This window comes from Solanum stenotomum, chromosome 2 (assembly GCF_019186545.1).
Source record: "Solanum stenotomum isolate F172 chromosome 2, ASM1918654v1, whole genome shotgun sequence".
NCBI classification, from domain to species: Eukaryota; Viridiplantae; Streptophyta; class Magnoliopsida; order Solanales; family Solanaceae; genus Solanum; species Solanum stenotomum.
The window spans coordinates 64,565,309-64,573,982 of record NC_064283.1 but is presented as its reverse complement, the minus strand read 5'-3'; the positions used below and the strand labels follow the sequence as shown (position 1 = coordinate 64,573,982).

The 8,674-nt window shown below is 28.4% G+C and overlaps 1 long non-coding RNA gene across 1 annotated transcript in view; it reads left to right on the top strand.

Moving 5' to 3' along the window:
* The window catches only part of LOC125854423 (uncharacterized), a 24,391-nt gene extending 18,931 nt beyond the window's left edge, over window positions 1-5,460 (top strand). Inside the window, exons 2-3 of the long non-coding RNA XR_007445402.1 lie at window positions 2,278-2,348; window positions 5,015-5,460. This is a non-coding gene — a long non-coding RNA (uncharacterized LOC125854423). The remainder of the gene's footprint in view (window positions 1-2,277; window positions 2,349-5,014) is intronic.
* The last annotated feature ends 3,214 nt before the right edge of the window (window positions 5,461-8,674 follow it).

The window sequence follows — 8,674 nt, the reverse complement described above, 5'->3', positions numbered from 1 at the left end:
TATATATTTAATTTTATAAAACTAATTATTTTAAATCGTTTGAAATTGAAGAAGCTCGATAATTAATTTATATTATGGATGTCCAAAATTGGGTGTCAACAAAGTACTCTTAACTATGATCTAATTATAATGTCTTGTTCGACATAAGGTGTGTAATATCCAATTTGCAAGGCATAAATTTAGAAAAAATTTTAAGACATAATGTTCTGAACTGAATTTATATCTTATAAGGCATAACGTATGTCTTGCGAGTTTTTCCTTGTAAATTTTGTTACATCACTCGTATATCTAACTATTAGGCTTCTACATAGGATGATTGCATACCTCAATATACATATAATCTCTTAGTTTAACTTATGTTATATTTCATGACTAATTCAAATAATAGAATTTTCAAACCCATATTTACCTCTTAATTGCAAGTATTCTAGCTAGTATATTTCCCTTCCAATTTTTTTTTCCGGAAGTGCATTTAAAATACAATAAATAGGTTCACGAGAATCAAATAACATGTACTTAATTAATTCAATATTGCATTAATTTAAAATTAATAAAAAACTTTATAAATTTCAAATTCAAAATCCGCATCTGTTATTTTTTTCAATCCAAACACCAATCATATATAATTCTCACTTGATTTATAATAGAAAACTCATGTAGTTCCACATAGTAGTGAGTGTGCAAGTATAATTTCATATCTATGCCGCCACTATCATTATCACCACCAGCACCAACACCTCCACCACGACTAGTTTGAGAGGATAGTTTTTTTTTTTTTTTAATCTTGCAAAGTATGAGGTAAATTCAAATTGTGAACTTTATGAATTCGAATTTGAAATTTTAAATAAAGTATTTTTTTAAAAAAAATTCATGATCAAACGTTCACGAAAACTTATATTTAATTTAAAACTTATGTGTAACTATAAAGATATAAGTTTAAAGATCAATTAAAGAGAAAAAGTTGGTGAAGATTTTATTTTCAATAAGCAGAGTGACGAAGACTTTGAAGAGTCAAATAGTCAACTTTTCAGAAAAGGAGTTGCTAATAGTAATTGGATTAATTTAGATTAGAATAGATGTATATACTAAAAAGTTTAAAAGTTTGGTGAGTTTGTCTGCTGTTTTTTCGCTTTGCATCGACTCTTTTTCGTTAGGTAATTTTTGAGGCAAACATCATTTTTTTTCAAAGTTAATTTTCTCACCGACTTAGTTGAATTTTAATTCATTCATACATAAAATAATTCAAGGATGTAAGGCAAATACTTCTAGATGTATGTTGTTTGGATTAATTTAGACTATAATAGATATATCTACTAAAAAGACTAAAAGTTTGGTGAGTTTGTCTAGTATTTTTTCACGTTGAATCAACTCTTTTTCGTTAGGTAATTTTCGAGGAAAAAATTGTTTTTTTTTCAAAGTTAATTTTCTCACCAACTTAATTAAATTTTGTTGTAGTGTTAATAATGCACAAAATTAGGGGTGTTCTAGGAAAACTGATAAAAGCAAAAAACGCCTACACTTTTTTTATTTGATTTTGATTTTGATTTTAATTAGCAATTTTTTTAAAAAAAAAATTGAACCAACCCAACCATATAAATACGTAATTAAAAATTATAATTACATATACATATATGATGAATTTAAAATTTTACTACATATATTAATAGTTTGCACTTTGCACTCTTGATTTATAAATCTAGATTGCATTTATAGTAATTCAGCTTTAATGTTGAATTTGATTTGTAATCTTTTTTTTGATAAAAAATTAACTTAATTGATTTAATTTAATTTCAACAGTTATTTTGAAAAATCGATTGAATTATTATTTCACCATCTTACAAAGGGGAAAAAAAATAAGAACAAAAGAATAACGCAACACTTTGTCGATCTTCAAATATTTGTTAGAAAATGAGCAAAAAAGTAAGATTTCTTTTGTTTCAATTTATTTGTCCTACTATTTTTGTTTGACAATTTTTTAATTTTGATTTTCGATGTAATTTATTTAAGACTACAAGATTAAAAGACATTTTGGTTCATTTATACATATATCTTTACTTTAAAAATCACAAGATTCATTTTTTTTTTAATTTATTAAATTCTGTGTTTATTAGTCAATACAAGACAACTAAATTGAAATATAGGGAGTATAAATTGGGATGTTATGATAGCTTAATTTTCAAGAAAACTCATTACTATTTGAGAATTTGAAACAATGAGGGCAATATGTATAATTTCATTTCTTCTAATATTTTTGATCATCCATGAAGCAACAGCAAGGTCCATGCAACAATATGATAATTCCTACAAGGAATTATTTTCTCAATTTAAAGTTGCTAGAGAGCTAAGAGGTTCAGAAGGCAAAAAAGCACCACCACCACCACCAGATCCTAATAGGGCAAGTCATATGCTTGTCCCTCCTGCTTATCGTTATAAATCACCACCACCACCATCACCATCGAAAGTACCAACAAGTTATTCATGAGCTGACAGGAGGGGAACAAGAATTTTGAATTTATGGTGAATGCTTCGATTTGTAATAAAAGGTTAAGGTTGCTTATAATTAGAGGATTTATTACTATGTATTTTGATTCATTTTTTTCTTTTGTTTTAAATGTATAACTTATGAACAAGTAAAATATAATAATTGTTGTTACCACCAAAGCCTAGTTATCCTCCATGACCACCCAAAGGCTAGTTTCATAAAACATGTGCTTTTGCATGGTATTTTTTTTTATATGTTTATGTAGATATTTTACTTGGAGTTGGATCTTAGTATTTTGTATTATATTAACATATAACTCATATATTTTGTAATAAAAAAGATTGAGCATGAGATAAGGTAGTTGGTTTTGGGTAATACAAACATTCTATCTATGACAACCCTCATGAGGGTGTTGGCATGGCTCTAGTCGGACTTTTGATCGAATATGGTGCTTATTGACAGATTTAGTTAAGAAATAAAGTCACGTTTTTTTTGTTATCAGTTTTAACTTTTGACATGATATTAACTGTTTGATTCTAACAAGTGGTATCAACACCAATAACATGAGAGTGATTTTTGCCAGAAAAAACGTACATGATATTTGAAGAAAAAGTGCATTATTTTTGGCAAAAATAATAATAATCAGATGCACACGACATCTATTTTTATACTTTCAATCTTTTTGTTCGAAGAATATAAAGTGATAATGATCAAATTCCTTTATCGTATTGTCTTTAGATCAATGTGTGTACAAATCACAAATGAGAGACCAAAGATTTGATTTGTAATCCATGGGGCTCATAAAACCCCATAAAGTTTAAGTGTGTTACAGTAAATCCAATATCGTATAAGCGTCATTTTAATTTTTTTCCCCTTAAAAGATGTTAAATTCAAAACATATTTTTTTCCCTTTATATTCAACAAGCAAAATGACAAAGACTTTAGAGTCAACTTGTCAAAAAACAAGTTGCTAATAAAAGTCACGGGTTCTGACTAAATCATTTAATTAATTCAGGAAAGTGATAGGACTATAATATAAAAAAATATTTTTTTATACATCGTCTAAAAAAATATTCAACAAGTTGGAACTATGGAATAACTAAATATCAATTAAATTGTTAGTGGATTTATCCTAGTATATAACTTACTAATTATTTTACATATTAGTTGTTCAAGAATATAATTATGACATTGATTTTCTTGACCCTTTTGACTCACGAGTCACGATTAGCTAGCGTATTATTTTATCGTCAAAAACATTCATAGAAAATGCACAAAAGTAATATAAATAGGCATTTTGTGATAACCTAGTTTTCATAAAACTACTATTTGATAGAAAATGAGGGGAGTAAGTATAATTTCATTTCTTCTAATATTTTTTATTATTCATGAATTAGTTTGTGTGGAATTAGTAGCATCAAGATCCATGCAACAATATAATAATTCTTACAAGGAATTATTTTCTCAATTCAAGATTGCTAGAGAGCTAAGAGGTTTTGGTTTAATTAGAGGCAAAATAACAATGTCACCACCACAATCTAATAAGCAATCTCATATGCGTCCGGCGTCTCCTATGAAGCCACCGCCACCAACTCCACCGCCATCACCACCACTATCTCCGCAAATATCATCACCACCACCACCACCAGCATCGATAAATTGAACATGAGTTGACAGGGATAGTGAAACTAGAATTTTGAATTTATAAATTCTGAATTCTGAAAAAGGTAGATTTTTGTTCTAGATTAATTTTTTAAATAGTTGAAGGGTTAAAAATTAGTGATTTGTAAGATATGTAACTCCACTTGCATAAGCACCACGTTCGCAATCACTATATATAAGTAAGAGCGAGTCTCCCTTTATATGTTTTTTTTTTGTGAGTGTTAGATTTGGTTGTAGTTGGATGGATTCAGGATTATTGTGAGTGAATTTATTATGTATCATGATTCTTTTGTTTTTAAAAATAACTTTTGAACAAGAATTAAAAATAAAATGTACCAACATTGTATTATCACCAAAGCCTAATTAGATAATTCGTTGGAAGCTCGATCCTTCGTAATGAAGAACATGTTAGATGAGTCGATTTCGCGAGCAAAATCCATTTTAACGGTATAATTTCTTCAATTAAGCGATAGAATTGCAAGTAGAGATACAATAACCAAAATGTTGATAAAAATAATATATGTTGTTTGAAATTGAAGAAGCTCGATATATAGTAATTAATTAATCCATATTGCAGAGGGTCAAAATTGAGTGTCTGACAAACGCCTCCAACCTCCACCTCATAACCACTCAATCCTCCCAACCACCCACTCCTCACCCAAGTGACCCAATCCACAATATATATTTTTTCCTATATTAAAAATAAAACTAATTACTACAAGGAATTTGAAACAATGAGGGGAATATCTATAATTTCATTTCTTCTAATATCATTAATCATCCATGAAGCAACAGCCAGGTCCATCCAACAATATGATAATTCATACAAGGAATTATTTTCTCAATTTAAAGTTGCTAGAGAGCTAAGAGGTTTAAAAGGCAAAAAAGCACCACCACCACCCCTAGATCCTAACAGGGCAAGTCATATGCTTGTCCCTCCTGCTTATCGTCATAGATCACCACCACCACCATCACCATCAGAAGTACCAACAAGTTATTCATGAGCTGACAAGGACGGAACTAGGATTTAAATTTATAAATTCTAAATTCTACTTATTAGATTTGTATTTCAACATAAATATTAAGTTTTGGACAAAAATGATTGAGTTTCACAAAATCAATAAGCAGATCTGTAGTTTAGCCCCTGATTGGGCTTGACATCATGTACTATTCCATATGTACTTAATTTTTTATTTTATTTTGGTGAATTGAATGCTTTGATTTGTAATAAAAGATCAAGGATGCTTGAAAGAGGATTATTGTTACATTATGTATTTTGATTCATCTTTTTCTTTTGTTTTAAATAAATAACTTATGAACAAGCAAAATATAATAATTATTTTACCAACATTATATTGTTACCACCAAAGCCTAATTATCCTCATGACCACCCAAAGGCTAGTTTCATAAAGCATGTGCTTTTGCGTGGTATTTAATTAAAAAAAATTGAGCTAGTTAGTGTTGGATAATAGAAACATTCTGTCTATGACAACGCTCACGAGGGGGTTGGGATGACTCTAGTTGGACTTATGATTAAATATGACATTTGTTGACAGACTTGGTTAAGAAATAAAGCTATGCTTTTGCTATTGCTATGACTTTTTACATGATATTAAGTGTTCGATTCTAACAAACGGTATCAACACTAATAACATGAAATCAATTTATGGCAAAAAAAAGTACATGAAATTTGAAGAAAAAAGTGCATTATTTTTGGCCAAAAAATAATAATCAGACGCACACTATATCTATTTATATATTTTCAATATATTTTTTTTGTTCAAAAAATATAAAGTGATAATGATCGAACTTCTTTGTCATTTTGCCTTTTGATCAATGCGTGTGTACTAATAGGATTAAAAAATTTGATTTGTAATTCAGTGAGCTAATAAGACCCTCGTAAAATTTAAGTTTGTAAATTCAAAATCGTATAAGCATCAATTAAACCATTTTCCCTTAAAATATTAAATTCAAGTAATTTTTTTCCCCTTTTTTGGTATGTGACATATCTCTTGAATATTGATAAAACCCTCAAATTAAAAAGACCTCAATTTCAACAAGCAAAATGACAAAGACTTTAGAGTCAACGAGTCAACTTTTCACAAACAAGTTGTAAAAGTCACGGGTTCTGACTAAATCATTAAATTAATTTGGGAAAGTGATTGGACTATAGTATAAAAAATATTTTATTATTAATCATCTACAAAAAAATTCAACAAGTTGGAACTTGGAACAAATAAATATCAATTAACTTATTTAGTGGATTTAACCTAGTATTAGTTGTTCTAGCATATGATAATGTCATTGATTTTCTCGACCCTTTTTTTTGACTCATGAGTCACGATTAGCTAGCGTATTATTTTATCGATCTATAAAAAAAATCATAAAAATGCACAAAAGTAATATAAATAGGGATGCTGTGATAACTTAATTTTCATAAACTCATTACTATTTGAAAGAATGAGGGGAGTAAGTATAGTTTCATTTCTTCTAATATCTTTGATTATTCATGAATTAATTTGTGTGGAATTAGTAGCATCAAGATCCATTCAACAATATAATAATTCCTACAAGGAGTTATTTTCTCAATTTAAGGTTGCTAGAGAGCTAAGAGGTTTTGGTTTAATTAGAGGCAAAATAACAATCATGTCACCACCACAATCTAATAAGGAATTTCATATGCATCTCCCTCCTATGATGCCACCACCACGAACTCCACCGCCACCGTCACCACCATCTTTGAGGGTACCACCACCACCCCTACCTCCATCAACACCAATAAGTTGAACTTGAACTGACAAAGGCAGAGATATAATTTTGAGTTTATAGATTCTGAATTATGTAAAAGATAGATTAGTTTTTTTTAATAAAAATATAAGGACGCTTAAAATTAGTGATTTCTGTTAAATTTGTAAGTAGTTATACCCTTTTTGTGTTTGTATGTGTGCGCACGCTTAGATTTGATTGTGTGAAGGATGGATTCAGGATTATTGTGAGTGTTTTTTATTTTTGTTTTCTTTTGTATTTTTTTAAAAATAATTTTAAACAAGAGTTAATTAAAAATAATTGTACCAATACTGTTATCAAGCTATGCTTGAAGAGCTAGTGTGTTTTAATATGGACTCAAAACAGTCTGGTTTGGTGTTGGTTCTATTTTTTCAAGTTATATAGGTTGATAATGTAAACAGATTATTTTACTATATCAATGCAATCTAACATCATCTATTTTTTATATTATTTAATATTTGTTATTGATAATATTATATGTACGTAATTACCTTTCAAATGATTTGATTTGGAAGTCACTAGCGATTGACAAAGTCAACCAACAAGCTCATTCACAATCGATAGTCAATTCAATTTATGGCAGAAGTAACTGATAATTTAATCCAATTTAACGTTCATTTTCTTATCCATAAAGCAAAAAAAGACAACTCTGAGTTGTTCAAATAGTGACGTTGATTTTTTCAACCCTTTGACGTAGGATTAAATTGAGATGTTGTGATGAGCTAATTTTCAAGAAACTTCATTACTATTTGAAAACTTGACACATATAATATAATTTCTTCTAATATCCTTGATTATCCATGAAGTAGCAAGATCCATCCAATAATATGATAATTACTACCAGTCAACAAAATAAATTTATTTATTGTGATTTTTGAGGTAACATGAGATCTGTTAGTTTTGACTTTTGAGGGGTAAAAGTGGGTCAATACACTAATGGTAAAGGTATTTTTTACCTCAAAATCAAACGAAGAGTAAATTTAATCCATTTTCAATAGTTAAAGAGTATTTTTGACCCTTTCGTTATTTATAAAAGAAGTTTTTTCGATAAAATACATAAAAATGAATGGAGAAAATAATTCAAAATAACTATTTATAGTAAAATAGATAACTAAAATAAGATGAATATAGTATTTATCCATCAACTACAATATTTAATGGTGATAAAGACTTCAATTTCAATACCGTGTGTTACCTTAAAAAGTCATGGTACCAGACGAAAGCATTTAACTATTTTTATTAATATACTCATCACGCAGTGCTTTTCCTATTGATCAAACTTTTATTTTGGTTTTAATGTTGAATTTGAGTTGCTTTGTCAAAATTTTAATTAGATGATAGCTTCATAATAATCCAAAAAGTAGAGAGTTCTACATTCTATATAGTTGAATTTGGATAATAGTTTGTTGTTAAACAATTTCGTTTGGAGAACTAAAACGCAAAGAGTTTATATGTTAGGTATGTGATCATCTTATTTAAGGTTTTAGTTAGCTAGGACACAAATGTATATATGTGTAGGATCTATAATAAATTTTCTTAGGTGCGAATTTGATAATATTTTTTTTTACAAAGAATGACGATAACAAAACTTGCACCGGAGACTTCATTATATATATGCTCTAATATTCTATATTGAAATTGTATTAAACAACATATCTAAAAACTTAAGTTATTACAATGAGACCTACACATAAAATTTCATGTCTACTAATATCCTTACTCATCCATAAATTAGTGATGATG